General features: G+C 39.3%; 1 protein-coding gene across 1 annotated transcript in view; it reads right to left on the bottom strand.

The window, feature by feature from the left end:
* Positions 1–18,568, bottom strand: part of LY75 (lymphocyte antigen 75) — a 212,563-nt gene that overhangs the window by 32,256 nt on the left and 161,739 nt on the right. The gene's annotated exons all lie outside the window — the stretch shown is intronic.

Genomic DNA, 18,568 nt, shown 5'->3' on the forward strand with positions numbered 1-18,568 from the left:
ACCCTATCTCTTCTTATAGTGCTGTAAGGTAGAAGAGCTTCTCCATCTTCCTGGTCTTTCTTTTGTTCATTATGAGGAAAAGCATTTTTAAGTTTAAACTTTCAGTACTATAAGCAAAAGTAAGCCTCTAAGAGCTTAATTTTACTAGCCAAACTAGATAAGGTAAAATCAGTTTAGTTAATCCCAGGGAAGCAAAGCACACAGCATTAAACTTCCTCACTCTCTTAGGTTTATATAGCTAAAATCTTAATGACTTAGAATTACCATAAATTCTGAATTTGCGCTCCAGAACAATTCTAAAGAAATTAAATCTTATTTTCAAGCTTTGTATGTATTACAATTTTAATATAAACAAACAAGCTCCACTACAAAGATAAAACTTTACAGTCAATTAACTATTTCAACACTAAATTTACTTAACTCAGAATATGGCAGAGACTACTGGTTGTCCCTATTACTCTGTCCACTGCTTCTTTTGCACAGCATAGAATACATGGCCACCATGCTAGACTTTTGGATTAAATATGAGCAGAAGTGAAATGTGCAGTTTACAGGTCTTAAACAAGAAGGAATATGCTCCCCTGCACATATTTCCCATTTTCCAGTGGCTAAAATTAAAATGTGGTAGTTAGCCATCTTCTGACCAATGGATACATTCTAGGAATGGCAAAGTAGTAAAACATAAGTAGCCTACGTGGAACCATCATATCATTCCTGGAATATTCTCACTCAGATTATAATTTGAGAAAAGCAGACTTCCATCTTGTTAAACCATTGCTAATTTAGATCACTGTTTCAGCAGCTGGCTCAATCTATTTAAGATTATTCTAGTGTGTGAAATAAGAAGTTTCCTTGCCTCATTTAATACTTAAACCATCCAAATTGCACTGGGATGAAAATAGTTTATTTTTTCTGCAAGGTTTTTTTCCCCCTGCTTTTTAGAGGCATTTGCATTATACTAACTACTTTGGCTTTAACTCTGGCAGCAAGCTAGAACACTAGAACTATGAAAGCTTAAAGGTGGTTGTATAGGAATGTTTTGGCAACAAACTAAGTAAAAAAGTCTGGGTATGTGCATTATGATCCCAAGATTTAAAAAGCAAGGAAGGGAAAAGTGACATCATCAACATAGTGACATAAGATATTTACCAAAAGCCTCTCCCCAGAGATTCAGTGAAAAAAAGGACAAAATTCACTTGATCAGAACTCTGGTGGAAGATAAAGACTAGAGAAAGATCTCACAAACACTGAAGAAAGCAAAATATCAAGTAGGAAACGTCCACCCCAGACTGGCCAGTACTCTTCCCTTCCCCTCACTCATTCAAACGCAGGTTGGGAATTACCCAGAGGCAGTGGCCAGGATCCACTGGGGACACAGACTAAAAAATGTCTCACAGTAGTGAGACAGAGCCCCACCTATATCCAGACACAGAGACCCAGGTCCATATGGACCTATGGCAGGCCTCTGGCTACTGGCGAGTGCAGAATACAAAAGGGCAAGGAGGAGCTTCCAAAATGGAGGATTAGGGAGGGAACAGCAGAATCTACTGCATTCCCCAAAGCAGCAAGTAGCCAGGCAGAAACTGTTCAAGTCAACTGTTTGGGTCCCAGGAGAAAGAGGAGGGCATTTCAAGGCCCAGGTCAGTGTAGGATGAAGGGACTGAAAAAATATGGGCAGAGACTGTAAGTCCATCTGTAGCTCCTGGTACCCATCTCCCACCCTTGAGGGAAGCAGTAGCAGTAGGCTGATCCTTGCCTGGAGGCAGCTGTAGGCTCAAGTGGCTGCAAAAATCCTACCCCCAACTACAGAGGGAAACACAGTCCAACACTGAACCAGATTTTGACTGGGGAAGCAAGAACACAGGAATCCTGCTGTTTCAGCCCTGCCCAGACAGAAACAACTGGCCTCCAAAAGTTAAACACCTTCTGAGAATGAATAACTTCAGAGTCCTAGTTTCTGAGCAGTATGGAAAGTGCAAAGTGTTAGGCACAGTGTCCTTAAGGAATCCACATGAGACAGTGAGTCAAAGCTTAACAGGTTTATTGAAGAGAGAGACAGCAGGGAGAAAGCAGGCAGGTGGGAGCCAATGAAACCTGCTAGCAAAAGTAAAGAAAAATGGCTCCCTCTCTTTGTTCTGGGAGCTGTGTTTTAAAGGGAGAGTGACGCCAGGAGGGGAGGATGCCCACTAGGTGGTGTGTTGTCCCTTGATTGGATGGGGGCTTGCTGACTTAGGGTATGATAGATTGCTGAGGTACTGATGCACTATTGTCCTTTGATGTGCAGCTACATGTATCAGGCAGAGTGAGGCACTGGTAGGGGAGGGTGTTATTAGCAGAGACAGATTGTGACTGTATTTCTTGTTATCTGGGATGTCTTCATTCGTCTGGAGGATATAACACTAGCAAGTATGGCGATTGGGGGCTGTTCTAGTTTGCTAGTTGCCGGAATGCAACACACCAGAGACGGATTGGCTTTTAATAAAACGGGATTTATTTGGTTAATTCTTCAGAGGAAAGGCAACTAACTTTCATCTGAGGTTCTTTCTTACGTGGGAAGGCTCAGGGTGATCTCTGCTGGCCTTCTCTCCAGGCCTCTGGGTTCCAACAACTTTCCCCGGGGTGCTTCCTTTCTGCGTCTCCAAAGGCCTGGGCTGAGCTGCAAGTGCCGAGATGAGGTATGCTGAGCTGCTTGGGCTGTGCTACATTGAGCTCGCTCATTTAAGCACCAGCCAATTAGGTCAAACATCATTCATTGCAGCAGCATGCCTCCTAACCAACTGCAGATGTAATCAGCAACAGATGAGGTTCATGTACCATTGGCTCCTGTCCACAGGAACAGAACTAGGTGCCTTCACCTGGCCAAGTTGACAATGAATCTAACTACTACAGGGCCTTAGGGGGCTCTGCATCAAGAGTTCCTCTTGCTCTTAGAATTCTTTTTCTGAGACCTAACATGGAGAAAAAAAAGTGGGGCTTTTCAGAGCCTCTTCAGACCCCATGCCAAGCCCATCAGAACTGGTCTGCAACCCCTGTATAGGTACCTGGCCCTGTTTTGGCTGGGAAATAAAATCCAGCTGTCAAAGCAGTGACCAAACACAAATCCAGCAAAAACTAAATCCTAGAAAAGAGTCAAACCAACCTTCACCTTCAGAATAGACCCACCAAGATTAGATGCCCAGGTATCAGTAAAAAATCATAACACACACTAAAATACAGAAGGATATGGCCCAGTCAAAGGTACAAATTAAAAACAGGAGATGCATAATCTGGAACAAATAGTCAAAGGTGTTCAAACAAATCTAAATCAATTCAAAGAGATAAAGGAAAATATTCATAAAGAAGACACTAGGAGGGCATAAAGAAGAATTTTTAAAAATACATAGAAAATTAACAGACAATATAGAAATAAAAGATGCTACAGATGCAATTTAAAATATGCTAGAGCATACAACAGCAGGTTTGAAGAGGGAGAAAAAGGATGACTGAACTAGAAGACAGAGCAACTGAAATCAAACAGACAAAAGAATAGAGGGAAAAAAAGGAAAAATTTGAGAAGTGATTAACAATACAAAGCACACAAACATATGCATCATGGGTGTCACAGAAGTAGAAGAGAAGGAAAAAGGATCAACATACTGCAAACAGAAATCCAAATAGGCCCTCTCCAAGACACATACTAATCAGGCTGTCAAATGCTAAAGAGAAGGAGAAAATTCCAAGAGCAGCAAGAGAAAAGGGATTCACCACATACAAAGGAAGCCAAATAAGACTAAGTGCTGATTTCTCATCAGACACCATGGAGATGAAAAGGTAGTGGATGATATATTTGAGAAACTGAAAGAGAAAAGTTGCCAGCCAAGAATTCTCCATGAAGCAAAGCTGTCCTTCAAAAATGGAAAGTTTAAAATATTTATAGATAAACAGAAATTGAGAGAGTTTCTTAACAAGAGACATGCCCTACAAGAACTACTAAAGGGAGACCTGCAGGCTGAAAAGAAAAGATCAAAAAGGGAGTCCTAGAGGAATGTATCAATGAAGAGTTTTAGTAAGGGTAACTACAACGTAAGAAGAGAGAAAAAAATAGATCTGACAAATAAAAACCAAAGGATAAAATGGTTGAAGTACTGCCTTTACAGTAATACTAATGAATACTGATGGATTAAACTCCCCAATCAAAAGATATAAATTTGCAGAATGGATTTAAAAATATATATGGGTGGGCCATGGTGGCTCAGTAGGCAGAGTTCCTGCCTGCCACGCCAGAGACCCGGGTTCGATTCCTGGTGCCTGCCCATGCAAGAAAAAAAAAATACATATATATACGATCCATCTGTATGCTATTTACAAGAAATTCATTTTAGACCCAAAGATAGAAATATGATGAAAGTGAAAAGATGGAAAAAAACATTCCACATAAGCAGTAAACTCCCCCCCCCAAAAAAAACACAACTGGGGTAGCTATAGTTATATCACACAAAACAGACATTAAATGAAAAAATGTTAAAGAAGGACACTATATATTAATAAAGGGATATTCACCAAGAAGAAATATTCAAATATTTATGCACCTAATCAAGGTGCCCAAAAGTACATAAGGCAGACAGTGGCAAAATTGAAAGGAGTAATAGATGTCTCTACAATTACAGTAGGAGACTTCAACATGCCACTCTTTTCAATAGACAGAACATCAAAACAGAGGATCAATAGGGAAACAGAAAACCTAAATAACACGGCAGATTAACTAGACCTAACAGATATTTATAGAACAGTGTACCCCAAAACAGTAGGATATACATTCTTCTCAAGTGCTCATGGATCTTTCTCCAGGATAGACTATTTGCTGGGGCACAAAACAGGTCTTAAAAATTTTAAACAGATTGAAATTATACAAAGTACCTTCTCTGATCATAATGGAATGAAGCCAGAAATCACTAACAACCGGAGAACTAGAAACTTCACAGATACATGGAGGTTAAATAACATACTCCTAAACAATTAGTGGATCAAAGAAGAAATTGCAAGAGAAATCAGTAAATATCTTGAGATGAATGTAAACAAGAACACAGCATACTTACGGAATGCAGTGAAAGCAGTGCTGAGAGAGAAATTTATTGCCCTAAACACCTACAATGAAAAAAGAGGAAAGAGCTAAAATCAAAGACCTAACTAAATTAGAGAAACTAAAGAAAGAACAGCAAACTAATCTGAAAGCAAGCTAAGGAAAGAAATTATAAAATTTGTAGTGGAAATATATAAATTAGAGAATTTAAAAAAACAATAGAGAGAAGTTCTTTAAGATCAATAAAATCAACAAACTCTTAGGCAAGACTGCCAGAGACAAAAAAAAAAGGGCAGATGAAAATAAAATCAGAAATGACAGAAGGGTCATTGTCCATGGACCCCAACCAAACAAAAAAGATCATTTGAATATACTATGAACAGCTATATACCAAAGACTAGACAACTTAGATGAAACGGACAACTTCCTAGAAACACACAAACAACCCACACTTGTCTATTAAAGAAATAGAAGATTTCAACAAACCAATCACAGCTAAAGAGACTGAATCAGTCATCAAAAATCTCCCAACCAAGAAAATCCTAGGACCAGATGGTTTCATATCTGGTGAATTTTATGAAAAAGAATTAATTCCATTCCTGATCATACTTTTCCAAAAAACTGAAGAATAGGGAACACTGCATAACCCATGCAATGAAGCCAACATCACTCTAATACCAAAGACTGATAAAGATATTACAAAAGAAAACTACAGGCCAATCTCTCTAATGAATATAGATGCAAAAACACTCAACAAAATACTTGCAAATGGAATACAAAAGCACATTAAAAGAATCATACGCCATGACCACGTGGGTTTGATTCCAGGTGTGCAAGAGTGGTACAAGAAAATCAATTAAAATAATTTAGCACAATAATAAATCAAAGGGAAAACCCCATATGGTCATCTCAGCTGTCACAGAAAAGGCATTTGACAAAATTCAACATCCTTTCTTGATAAAAACACTTTGAAAGATAGGAATAGAAGGAAACTTTTACACACACACTAGGAATAGAAGGAAACTTTTACAACACACTAAAGGGCGTATATGAAAACACGTAGCTATCGTTATATTCAATGGTGAAAAACTGAAAGCTTTTCCATTAAGACTGGGAACAAGACAAGGATGCCCACTGTCACCACTGTTACTTAACATTGTGCTAGAAGTTCTAGTTAGAGCAATTAGGCAAGAAAAAGCAATAAAAGGCATCCAAATAGGAAAGTAAGATGTAATACTTTTACCATTTGTAGATGACATGATCCTACATTTAGAAAATCCCCCAAAAAACCATGACACAGCTTTCTTGAGCTAACAAATGAGATCAGCAAAGTGGTGGAGGTACAAGATCAACACACAAAAATCAATGGCACTTCTATACACTAATAACAAGCTATCTGAAGAGGCAATAAAAAAATTTCCATTTACAATAACAACAAAAAGAGACTGCCTTCACTTTTTTTTTTTTTTACATGGGCAGGCACCGGCAATCAAATCCAGGTCTCCAGCATGGCAGGTGAAAACTCTGCCTGCTGAGCCACCGTGGCCCACCCAGCCTTCACTTTTGAAGAATATTTTTGTGAATAGAGAATTCTAGAGTGGCAACTTATTTTTCAGTACTTTAAGATGTAATTTCACTGTTTTGGTGGCCATCATTTCTGCTGAGAAATCAGTTGTCAGTGTCACTGTTGCTTTTTTGAAGGTAATGTGTTCGCCCCTTTTGTTTTGAAGACTTTCTCGTCTTTGGCTTTTGGCCTGGAGTTTTTTTTTTTTTTAATCCTGCTAAGATTTCAATACATTTCTTGAATCTGTGGCTGACTGTCATTTATAAACATTTGGAAAGTAATTATCATTTCAAATACTGTTTCTACTCTATTCTCTTTCTCCTCCCTTTTTGGGACTCAGATTATGTATATACGTTAGACTTTTAACCGTGTCCCATATATTCCGTTTATTTTTTTCTATATTTTAATACTTTTGGCCCTCTATACTATGATCTTCTTTCTGGTTCTTTAATCTCCTCTTCAGTTATAACAAATCTGCTGTTAAATCCATCTACTGAGTTCATAATATCAGTTATTTTTCAGTTATGTGTTAATATTTTTGGAGATTCCAGGTCTGGCACATTTCTCAATATTGTCTGTTTTCTTGAACTATACTCAGTTATTTTAAAGTCCATTTCTGACAACTCGAGGGTTTGGTCATCTTTTTGTTTCCCCTACCCCACCCTCACCTTGGGGCCTGTTTCTTGTTATACCCTAGCAATTTTATCTAATACCAGACATCATGTAGGAATGTATAAGAAAAAATTGTAGAGGGTCTGGATGCTGTTGTTTCCCTCCAGAAAGAATTTTGTTAGGCAGCTAAAAGAGCAAAGATCACCTCAATCCAATCAAGGATTGAGTTGACTTGAGGACATTTTCCAGTCTTTGGTTGGCCCAATATCCACAGATCCCAGTTCAAAGCCTGGATACTAACTAAAGCTCCACCTCCTAGTAAGTTAAAGCTCTAAGTTTTGTCTTCTTAATACCACACGACTGCCCAAAACTCTTCTTTTTAGCTGCTTAAGATTTCAGCAACTCCCCTGAGAGGGAAAGTAGCACACAGAACATTGGGCTCATCTCAATGAATTACCTTAGCAGCTCTGTAATACCTATAAATATAATTATTTTAGAATTTTATCCAAATGTTCCAGTTTTTCTTCGTGGGGTTGTTAGTCTGTGACAAGCTACTCCATCATAGCCAGAAACAGAATTCCCTCTTTTACAGTTTTGAACAAATTTTCAGCAATTCGCCATCCATCTATCCATCATCCATCCAACATACATATATGTCAGCCATTTTGCTTAGTGTGAATGGTGAAAGAGAAAAGGGGATATAAATGTGGGAGAGTCAGACATATATATATATATATATATATATATATAAAACATATTAAGAAGGTATGATAGCTAAGATGCTATGAGACTACAGAAAAGAGTAAATACTTTGTGGAATAAGGGAACATTTCAAAAAAGAAACAATGCTCAAGCTACATCTCAAAAGATAAGTAGTAGTTTGTAACACAGAAAAGAAAAAAACACAATTCCAGGCAAAGGTAACACCATAAAAACCACAGGGACAGGCACCTAGTGAGGATATTCATTAAGAAATACTCATTGAGTGAATGAAATAGGATGTAAGGCGAGTCCCCTTTCCACCTTCCCTCCCCCTGCCAGAGAATGCTATATGTAATAAACATAATAGAGAAAATAAGCAGTCCTTTCTAGAATAAACTTGAATTAAAAGTCACAAGGACAGCTACTCTGAATTACAGGCTTTGATTATTCTTTTTTCTTCTTTTTTTGTCCTCCTAATTTCTTCTGGTTCCTTTTGTTCCTTTCTTGAGCCTTACGGAATTGTTAAAAATTGAAATGGAAACATACTTCATTACCTCCTGTAATGACACCTGTTACACTTTTATCAGCCACTGAAAGTTCTTGAATCAACCAGTTTGAAAAGTGCACTCTTGTATTATTTTTAGTCAAAGCTACAGATAGTATTTTATCTGATGGCAAATAACTCAAGAACATAAAATGAATAATTTTTAAAATACTGTTTATATGGAATAAAGCATGTCTAATAAGTACACAAAAATATAATCGACACCCACGTCAAGTATACAAATTATTTCCCCATACACTTGTAGTTTTTAAGCTTTATAAATTACAGTGCACTCTGATCTGTAAAACATCTACTGATTAAAGTTTATTCTTATTTCAGTGGTAGCTCATCTGTCATTTTTCTATGAAGTGTCCAACTCTGAATTTCTACAGGATTTTCTACTACACTATGTGTGAGAGGCCTTTTCTAGTTACAAGAACTAAACACATGTTTAGGTTGCCCCAGATGACAGAGATTTATTGTAAGGGTACATGAGGTAGTAAGAAATCTGAGGATACTATCTCAGCAAATAGTCAGGCATCTTCGAGTTCTTATACCAGGTCTTCTCTTGGGCTACTGCCCGGTCAGTCTTTGGTTTAGAGAATTAGCCCTATTTCAGTTAGTTGTAGCTAGGATTGTGAGCATCGCATGGCTGGCACCATGGGGACCTGTGCATAAGAACCATATAGTCATTGTTCTTGGGAAAGGGGTGGTACTAACCCTTTCCTGGCCTACTTACATTCATATGGCACTCATGCTGTATACTGTAGTTACCTGATACTTAACCTATTTTCCCAACTGTACTGTCAACTGCATAAGAGCAGAGACCATTTTTTAAATCTAGCTGTGCCCCCAATAATAACATAGTATCCTGCACATAATACAGGGCAGCATGCATAGACATGGAGCAGTACACAGTTCTGGGTATGCTGTGAGATTATAGAAAAGAGTACATACGTTGTGGAATAAGGGAAAAAGAAAAGAAAAATTTGGCTCTGATTATATGATAAAAATATGTTATTTAACATTACTGTGCCCCAGTTTCCTTATTTGTAAAATGGGGATGATTACAGTACTTATCTCTGGGGGCTGTTGTAAGGAAATTGTTCTAAGAGTAGGGGATTCACAGTGAACAAAAAGGAAAAAAAAACCCTGCTCTCCTGAGACTTATAGTCTAGTCAAGGCAAACATAAAATCAAGATAAATAAGTAAAATAACAGATAGTATATTAGGGGTCTAATGCTGTGTAAAATATTATCTCCCAAATTAACAGCTAAAAACAAGAAGCATTAATATTTCACACAGTTTCTCTGGGTCAGGAATTTAGAAGCACTTTAGCTGGGTGAATCTGGCTTGAGGTCTCCCACAAAGCTGCAGTCAAGATTCCAGCCAGGGCTGTAGCCATCTGGGGCTGGAGTATCAACCTCCAAGAAGGCTGACTCATGGATGGTGATCAGGTGCTGACTGTGGACAGGAGGCCTCAGTTCCTCACCTTGGGGACTTCTCTACAGGGCAGTTTGAGGGTCCTTATGACATGGTAAGTGGCTTCCTCCAGGGCAAGTGAATCCAGCAAGTGCAAGGTGCAAGTACAGTGCCTTTTATAACTATAACCCAGAGTTGGAGTCACATTCCACTGTTTCTGCAATCTCTATTTGTTATATAGGTCAGCTCTATTCAATGTGGGAATGAATACCAATAGGCAAGAATCATTGGGGGCCACCTTGAAGGCTGGCAATCACAGATGGTGATAAGTAGTAAGAAGAAAAATTAACAGAGAGAAGCAAGATCCCAAGTGTGAGGGTAGGGGTTAAGGGTGCAATTTTAGAACGTGACTAGGGAAAATTGAGCTATAAGGGTGACATGAAGATTGAAGGAGCTGACGGAACAAGCCATGTGGATATGTGGGTCAGACAAAGGGAAAAGCAATTACAAAAGCCCTGAAATAGGAGTGACTATGATGATGATAATTATAACTCCAGCTACTCAAACACTATTTTGAATAATTAAACAATGTGTGATACAACAAACAAAACAAAGCAAAAAAAAAAAAAAAAAAGAGCTACATATAGAAAAATAGAAAACAGACTATTAACTCACTTCTCCCAAAACTTTCAACTGCCTTCTCTTCAGGCTAATTTCAGCCCTGGTAGTAATTCCAGTCACTCCAGCACCGAACCCTCTTTTTGTGCTATGGGTCACAGTGTGTGCTGCAGAAATAACCTTTAAGCACACCTCAAAACATCTTTGACTTTGAAAAGAACAGTATTCAAATACAAGCTGGCTAACTGAGTTGTTGAGGTCCATGATCTTCACGAGCAGAACTAAGGTGTTTTTCAATGCTAAACATCTCTGTAATAATCCTATTATAATTAAAAACCCGCCTACAAACCTCTCAGCAAAGTGCTCTTCTATTATTTCTGTCTTTGCAGCAGTCCTGAAGGATAGGTTGTTATTAAATATGCACCTAAACGACTCTATGGATTTTATAATTTTCTAATTCTCTCTATGGATTTAATAGGTACAGAACTTAGGCGCCTCATGAAAAATCTAAAAGCTGGAATTTAACATAACTCTAAAGTTTCCATATAGATCCCCTGCCTAAAATTACCATGTATTGAAGGAATAAGTGGCCCAGTGGCAGAATTCTTGCCTGCCATGCCGGAGACCCCAGGTTCAGAGCCTCAGGAACTTTTTGCATTATCAGCCAATTCTAATAAACTTTCTGTTCCCTTATAATTGTATTGTTGTTGGTTATCAACCAGGCACAGCATAAGAAGTAGTGATCCACAGGACATAATTGTTCTACATGTTAAACAAAAATCAAATTATATTGTTCTTTTTCCTTATCAATAATAAGATTTTTCTCCTCTGCCATTAAGATGAGTCTGCAGTCACTTACTTCCAAAGGGCAACTGGGGCACAGAGAAATGAAAGGAGCTGTTTAATATGTTTAGGTAGGTGAAAGAGTGGTATGCCAACTCCCTGATTAATCTTGAGGGTCCGTCGCTTAGTCTGGGCTGAATGATCTCCCCAAATCCCAAGGAAATTCAGCCTTTATGACACTTTAGCCCCTGTCCATATCACCAATCCCATCCAAACCTAGCTTATAAGGTACCCACTCTCATATTCTCCCTCCCTCCCCTCCTCAGAAGATATTTATTCACAGTAGTGAGGTGTCAGTGATAATCTGCATTCTTTTTGCTCTGCATCACTGGGTCCATTTTCTTATAGATTCAGTTTCCATATTTGCCTCCAAAACCTAAAAAACTCACAAAAGGAATGAAATACTTGATGTGTACAATGAAGAACTATGGCAGACAACTCTGCCATAATGCACAAACAGAAAAATTTTAAAAGCTTCTGGGCTATTAAATGTGAAGTCCTGTAATAATACCTAATTGTAAAAACACTTTTTTCTCATTGGAAGAAAAACTTTATTAACATTTTAAGATTTAAAAAAATATTCCATAAATTTATCTCAGATAAATTCTGAGATAGTTTCCCCTGAAACATAACCATGCATTCCATGATGTTCTGAAAAAGTCACCTCAATACACTGGAATGATTTCATGCTTTGAAATCAGCTATGAGATGAGTTCATGGCAGACATAAAATAGAATGAAAGAAATGCAACCTAATTATCCCCTTTACTTTTCAAATCGTTCACCTGAATGTTTTCATTCTTACAAACTAGATTAAAGTGTAGAGACACAAATGAAAACAAAACAAAAGCCAAAGACATTTAAGCCCCTGCTGTCATGGAGCATCCTTCTGGTAAGGGGAGCTGGAAGAAGACAAATGAATGAACAAGATATATTTAGGTATTATAAAGGACTTTGAAGAAGATAAAACATGGGAATGGGTCAGAAAATGTAGGCTGGAAGAGGCCCATTTTCAGTAGGGTTAAGGGAAGGCCTCTCTGAATGCTGACGGTAGAGGCACCATGTCAAGATTTGGGAGAAGGCAGTGTTAGCAGAAGGATCAGCAAATGAGTGTGAGGTTAGTGTGGATGAACTAAGTGAATGACAGGAAGGATGTAAGAGATGAGGTCAGGAAGGAAGGCAAGGGCACCTCTTCTAGAGCTTGTAGCTTATGACAATTCAAAATTAGTAATGTAGGGTGGTGCAACGGTGGCTCAGCAGGCAGATTTCTCACCTGCCATGCCGGAGCCCCGGGTTCAATTCCCGGTGCCTGCCCATGCAAAAAAAAAAAAAAAAAAAGGAAAATTAGTAACAGAGATTCTAATCTATGTGATGACCACACAATGAAGGCTTACTCTCAAGATGCCTATATGCACTCATTCCATGCCACCCATAGAAAATTGCTGAGCCAATAAACATATACTTACCATCTACTAATGCACAGAGCACCATTTCAAAATGTATACCAGAAAACCTTCAAAAGGTATACCAGAAAACCAGTACTCAGGAATTTAAAGAATGTTTTGTTCACTGTAATTTCCAAGAAAGTAACTAAGAACAACATGAGATCACTGTATTACTCGGGGTTTTCCAGGGAAACAAAGCTGACAGAATATATAAATAATGTAAATGTAAATATTAGATTTATTGTAGGAAGTGGCTCATGTGACCATGAGGTTTGGCAAGTCTAAATTCTGTGGGGCAGGTTGAAAAGTTAAGAACTCTGATAAAGGTTTCAATGAATTCCTCAGGAGAAGCTGACTGGATGAAGTAAAGATAGAAATTCTTTCTGATTGCTCTAATCATCAGTTCTCCCTTTAAGGCTCTAACTGATTGGATGAAACTTCTCTCATCGCAGAGGGCAATCTACTTTGTTGATTCTATCAACAATCAAATCTGGTTTAAATCCACAAAGCATCCTCACAGTAACAATCAGGCCATTGCCTGACCCAACAACGGGACATTATAACCAGACCAAATTGATATATGAACTTAACCACCACAGTCCACCCCTTGTCACTCTAGCACCCATACACATCTCCTTATCCACATTTAACTTCTAAATAAAAACAATAACAATTACACTTTTGCCTCACATAATTCAACTGTCCTATATGCAACTGGAAATGCATTAACTATATAGTAGAGGGTGCAAATCCTTGGGTAATATTCACTCTTAAACTTGATATCCTGTAACTTAAATACTATGGCATAAAATTAATACAACTTATGTTACATGATAAATGAATAAGATAGGAAAGAAAACAAAGATATTTGCTTTATGCATATATATAAACATTCATAACAAAAAAAGGAAGAAATACTGATAATCATTATAGTCTTCATTTCTATAACTGGTCATAGCTCATAATTATAACTACCTTCTTCCACTACCCATTTCATATTACCTTTACCCTCAGCAAGCAATTCAGATGGTTGTGGTTCTTGGCCTGGTGAGGTGACCCAAACCTGCATTCCTGAAAGTTCTGGGCCATTAGTAGCCCTGCCTGCATTGGGTGGTTACAGTTTTCCATTGTCTGTATCACAAGACACTGGAGTACTAAGAGACACCCTAAGAGCTGTCCTGTATTCCAGGCATATTCTTCTTTACCTACATTGTTTAGTAGCAATTCTGTTTTCCCTTGATAACCATGATTAGTCACTCCAGATAGTACATGTAACTCCCTTCTTCACCTGATGATTTGGCGGCATAAGGAGCCTATAATTCCAGTTCAATGGAATCATTGTTCTGTCTTCTGGTGGAAGCACTTCTGATTCTGAAACTAAAACCTGCAGATCAGCAGAGCATAACGTCACAGGGCAGGAAGCAAAAATTTTTCTAGTGGATCACTAGGGGTATTAGTGAATGGTGCCACTCCTGTTTCCACCCCCTTGATTCCTGGACCTGTGAATTCCAGCTATGGAGGAAACAGAATCATAAAGTGGGCACTGATTTGGAACATATTCAGCTTCCTGGAGAACAATGTCCCAGCCCTGCTGGGTACTGCCACTCAGTAGTCACTATAATTGAGTCTTCAGAAGGCCATTCCACTGTTCTATCAATCCAGCTGCTTCAGTATGATGTGGAGCTTGATAAGACTAGTGAATTCCATGAGCATACACCAATTCCCACATTTCATGTGCTGTGAACTGTGTTTCTTGATCTGAAGCAATGCTGTGTAGAATGCCATAATGGTAGATAAGGCATTTTGTAAGTCCACAGATGGTAGTGTGGAAGAAGTGTTACATGCAAGGAAGGCAAATTCAAATCAGAGATGTGCCTATTCTAGTAAAATAAAATGCTGCCCCTTACATGATAGAAATGGTCAATGTAATAAACCTGCCATCACATAGCATGCTGAAAACCTCAGGGAATGGTGTCATAGCAGGTACTGAGCATTGGTCTCTGCTGCTGGCAGATTGGGCACTCAGCAGTGGCTGTAGCCAAGTCAGCATTGGTGAGTGGAAGTCCATGTTGCTAAGCCCATGCATAAGCTCCATCCCTAACACCATGAGCTACTAGGCAACGACAGGAATGACTGGGGAAAGAAGCTAACTGGTATCCTGAGAATAGGTCCTCCTATCCACTTGATTATTAAAATTCTCCTCTGCTGAAGTCACCCTCTGGTGATCATTCACATGGGATACAAATATTTTCAGGCTTTTCACTCGTTCACCCATGCCAATCTCCCAGCTCTCTGTTACCAATTTTCCAATCATGTTCCTTCCAAGACCTGGATCATCCAAACAAATCACTGGCTACAGTCCATGCATCACTGCTTTAAGTTCTGCTCATGGGAGGATTTCCCTTCACCATCATCCTTCAGGGATATACCAGAAAGAGGATATAGTGCTGCAGCTGTCCACTTTCAAGTGGTACCTATATATCTCACAGAAGTATCTTAAATACTTGAGTTTTCTCTTTCTCAGTCAACTGATCATAAGTAATTCCCCATAAGGCCATAGCTGTGGGCTGGAAAGAGAAGGTAATACAGCAGGAGTGGAAGCCAGGGGCATTTGGGCCACAACCTCTTGCAACTTACTTGTGCCTTCAGGGACTGCTCAAGCCTGTTCTCGTATATACCACTTTCTTCTAATGAAGGGATGTTTCTGTGCATGTCCAACTTTATGGCTTAGTGGGTTAAACAACACCCAGTTGATGATAGGCAATTCAGGTCTCATGGTGGCCCATGGTTAAGAGTATGATCTCTGGTAAGGCCCCAGTAGCAGACCAAAAGCTGTTTCTCAAAGGGAGAACAGTTAGCTGCAGAGGATGGCAGGGCTTTGTTTCAAAATCTTAAGGGACTGTCCTATATGAATCTGCCAGAGCCTCCAAACAGTATCTCCGTTTGCCACTGAAACTTCTAACACCATTAGATCTGCTAGATCACATGGTCCAAGTGTCAGAGCCTCTTCTTATTCCATTCTCCACTCCAGTGTAATTCAGTAAATAGGCCAGAATAGCACACGCAAATGAGGAATAAACTGCCTCCAAAATCCAAAGAGGCCACCTAGGCACTGGACCTATTTTTTGGTTGGAAGAGAGATCAGATGAAACAGTTTATTTTTCAGCTTAGGAGGGATATCTCAACATGCCCCACACCACTGGACACCTAGAGATTTCACTAAAGGGGAAGGCCCCTGAATTTTTGTTGGATTTTTCTCCCACCCTCTGACATGCAAATGCCCTACAAATAAGTCTAGAGTAGTTGCTACTTCTTGATTGGTAGGTCTAATTAACACAATGTCATCAATATAATGGACCAGTGTGATGTGGTATGGAAAGAAAAGGTGATAAAGGTCCCTAAGGACTAGATTACAACACAGGGCTAGAGAGTTGATACACTTGTGAGGTAGGAGAGTGAAGGCACATTGCTGGCCTTGCCAGCTGAAAGCACATTGTTTCTGTTCACTTTTACTAACAGGTATCCAGAGAAAAGCATCTGCCATATCAACAGCTGCATACCAGGTACCAGGGGATGTGTTGATTTGCTCAAGTAATAATGCCACATCTGGAATTGTACCTGCAATTGGAGTTACCACCTGCTTAAATTTAAGATAATCTACTATCATCCTTGTGATGGTTAGGTTCTGGTGTCAACTTGGCCAAGTGATGATGCCCAGTTGTCCGGTCGGGCAAGCACTGGCCTGACGATCGTTGCATGGATGTTTTGTGGCTGGGTGATAAACCAGAAGGCTGGTGTATTTAATAATCAGTCAACTGACTGCATCTGTAGCTGATCACATCTGTGATCAATTAAGGCATATAGCCCACCAACAAGATAATCCAATAAACTGAAGACTTTTAAGGAAGAAGAGAGACTTTTTCACTGCTTCTTCAGCCAGCAAGCCTCTCCAGTGGAGTTCATCCAGACCCTTCACTGGAGATGCCAGCTTTGCAGACTGCCCTGCAGATTTTGGACTCTTCCATTCCCAGTTATATGAGACACCTTTATAAATCTCATATCTACAGATATCTCCTGTTAGTTCTGTTTCTCTAGAGAACCCTGACTAATATAATCCTGCAACTCTTTTCTGCACAGTCCAAATAGGACAGCTGAATGGGGATGTAGTGGGAATCACCACCTTTGCATCCTTCAAGCCAGTGACAGTGGCAGTAATCCCTGCAGTACAGGATTCCTGCAATCCAGGAATGCAGTATTGCTTTTGATTTACTATTCTGCTAGTTAGAGGCGTTTCTAGTGGCTTTCACTTGGCCTTTCCTAGTATAATAGTCTATACTCCATAAGTGAGGACTCCAGTGTAGGGTTTCTGCAAGTTGCTGTGTATGTTTATTCTAATTTTGCATCCTGGAACTAGGGAAATAACCCCATAAAGGGTTTTGGGAACTTACTGGATCTACTGTAGGACAGACCTAAACAAAAATTCCACCATCAGCTGTCCTCCATAAACCCATACTCTGATTGGTAGACCACAGTAGCATTTTCCCAATGCACAATCACCCTGATAAAAGGCCATTATGTCCCTTTGTGGACAGCTGGGAAGATTAACAACATAAATATTGGGCATGTGGCAGGGTCCTTTCTCAACGGGACCCAGCCTTCCCTTCATTCAAGGAAGGTTTGTAAACTGTCTCAGATTGGGACTGGATTGAGGGGCCATGACTCTCTGTTTTTGTGATTCAATAAAGACTTTTACTCACTTGACCAGAAATCATCTGGTTATAGAGCTGAAGTAAGAATTTAGTAGACTCCCAACTGTTTCACTTTAGATACTTCATGATCAACTATCCAATGCCACAGGTCTCTGAGTCACATTATTCTGACTACTGCTTTGACTCTGCTGTCCATTTGGTAGCCACACCCACTTTGTCTTTGGTGATTAAGTACTGCCAGTTGCCTCCTACCAACATAGGATCTAATCATCCCTACTGTGTTTAATAATCCAATTTAGTAGCAGCAGTTTCCATATTAATATCTGACCTAAAGAGAAGAACAACCAAAGAGCTCTTCAGGGGATGATGAAACTTCTCTTACAAATTTATTCCTCATAATCTTAGTAAATGGTGTGATCTCTGGACATTCCTGGGTTGGGGGAGCACATCTTACATGAAAAATTCACTCTAATATTCCGATCTCTCTAAGCTTTTGGATCCCTTCATCTACATTATACCAGGGCAGTTCTGGCATTTAAACGTCAGGTAATACAGGCCATCTTTTGGTCCATGCTTCAGCCAAGCACCTGAACAAACTGTTAATGCTCATTCTAACCACCCCCCCTTAAGCTACAACACTGAATCCAGAATTTCTGCTAAGTGGGCCCATACCAATAAATTCAGCCTGAGTCAACTTTATGTTCCTTCCATGCTATCCCACACCCTTAATATCTATTTCCACACATATTTCTCAGAATTCCGTCTATATAAATTGTAAAAATCATGTAAGTCTTTTGGAATGTAACACACTTCCTTATAGACACAGTGTGTACCTCAGTACAATCGTAGATCTGGATGAAAAGAAGGCTGGTGGGGGTGGGTCTTTTCAGCGTTTTTTGCAAGCTAACGCCTCAGGGCATTCCATTAGTTTCATCTGGTGAAATAGGGTTAATCTCTCCAGGTGGAGGTGTGAGGGTATTTTCCTCAGCGGGAGCAGTTACAGGTTTACCAGGCACAAATGGGTTTAATTTCTTTAGCTGGAGGTGGAATG

Source organism: Tamandua tetradactyla, chromosome 3 (genome assembly GCF_023851605.1).
Source record: "Tamandua tetradactyla isolate mTamTet1 chromosome 3, mTamTet1.pri, whole genome shotgun sequence".
NCBI classification, from domain to species: domain Eukaryota; kingdom Metazoa; phylum Chordata; class Mammalia; order Pilosa; family Myrmecophagidae; genus Tamandua; species Tamandua tetradactyla.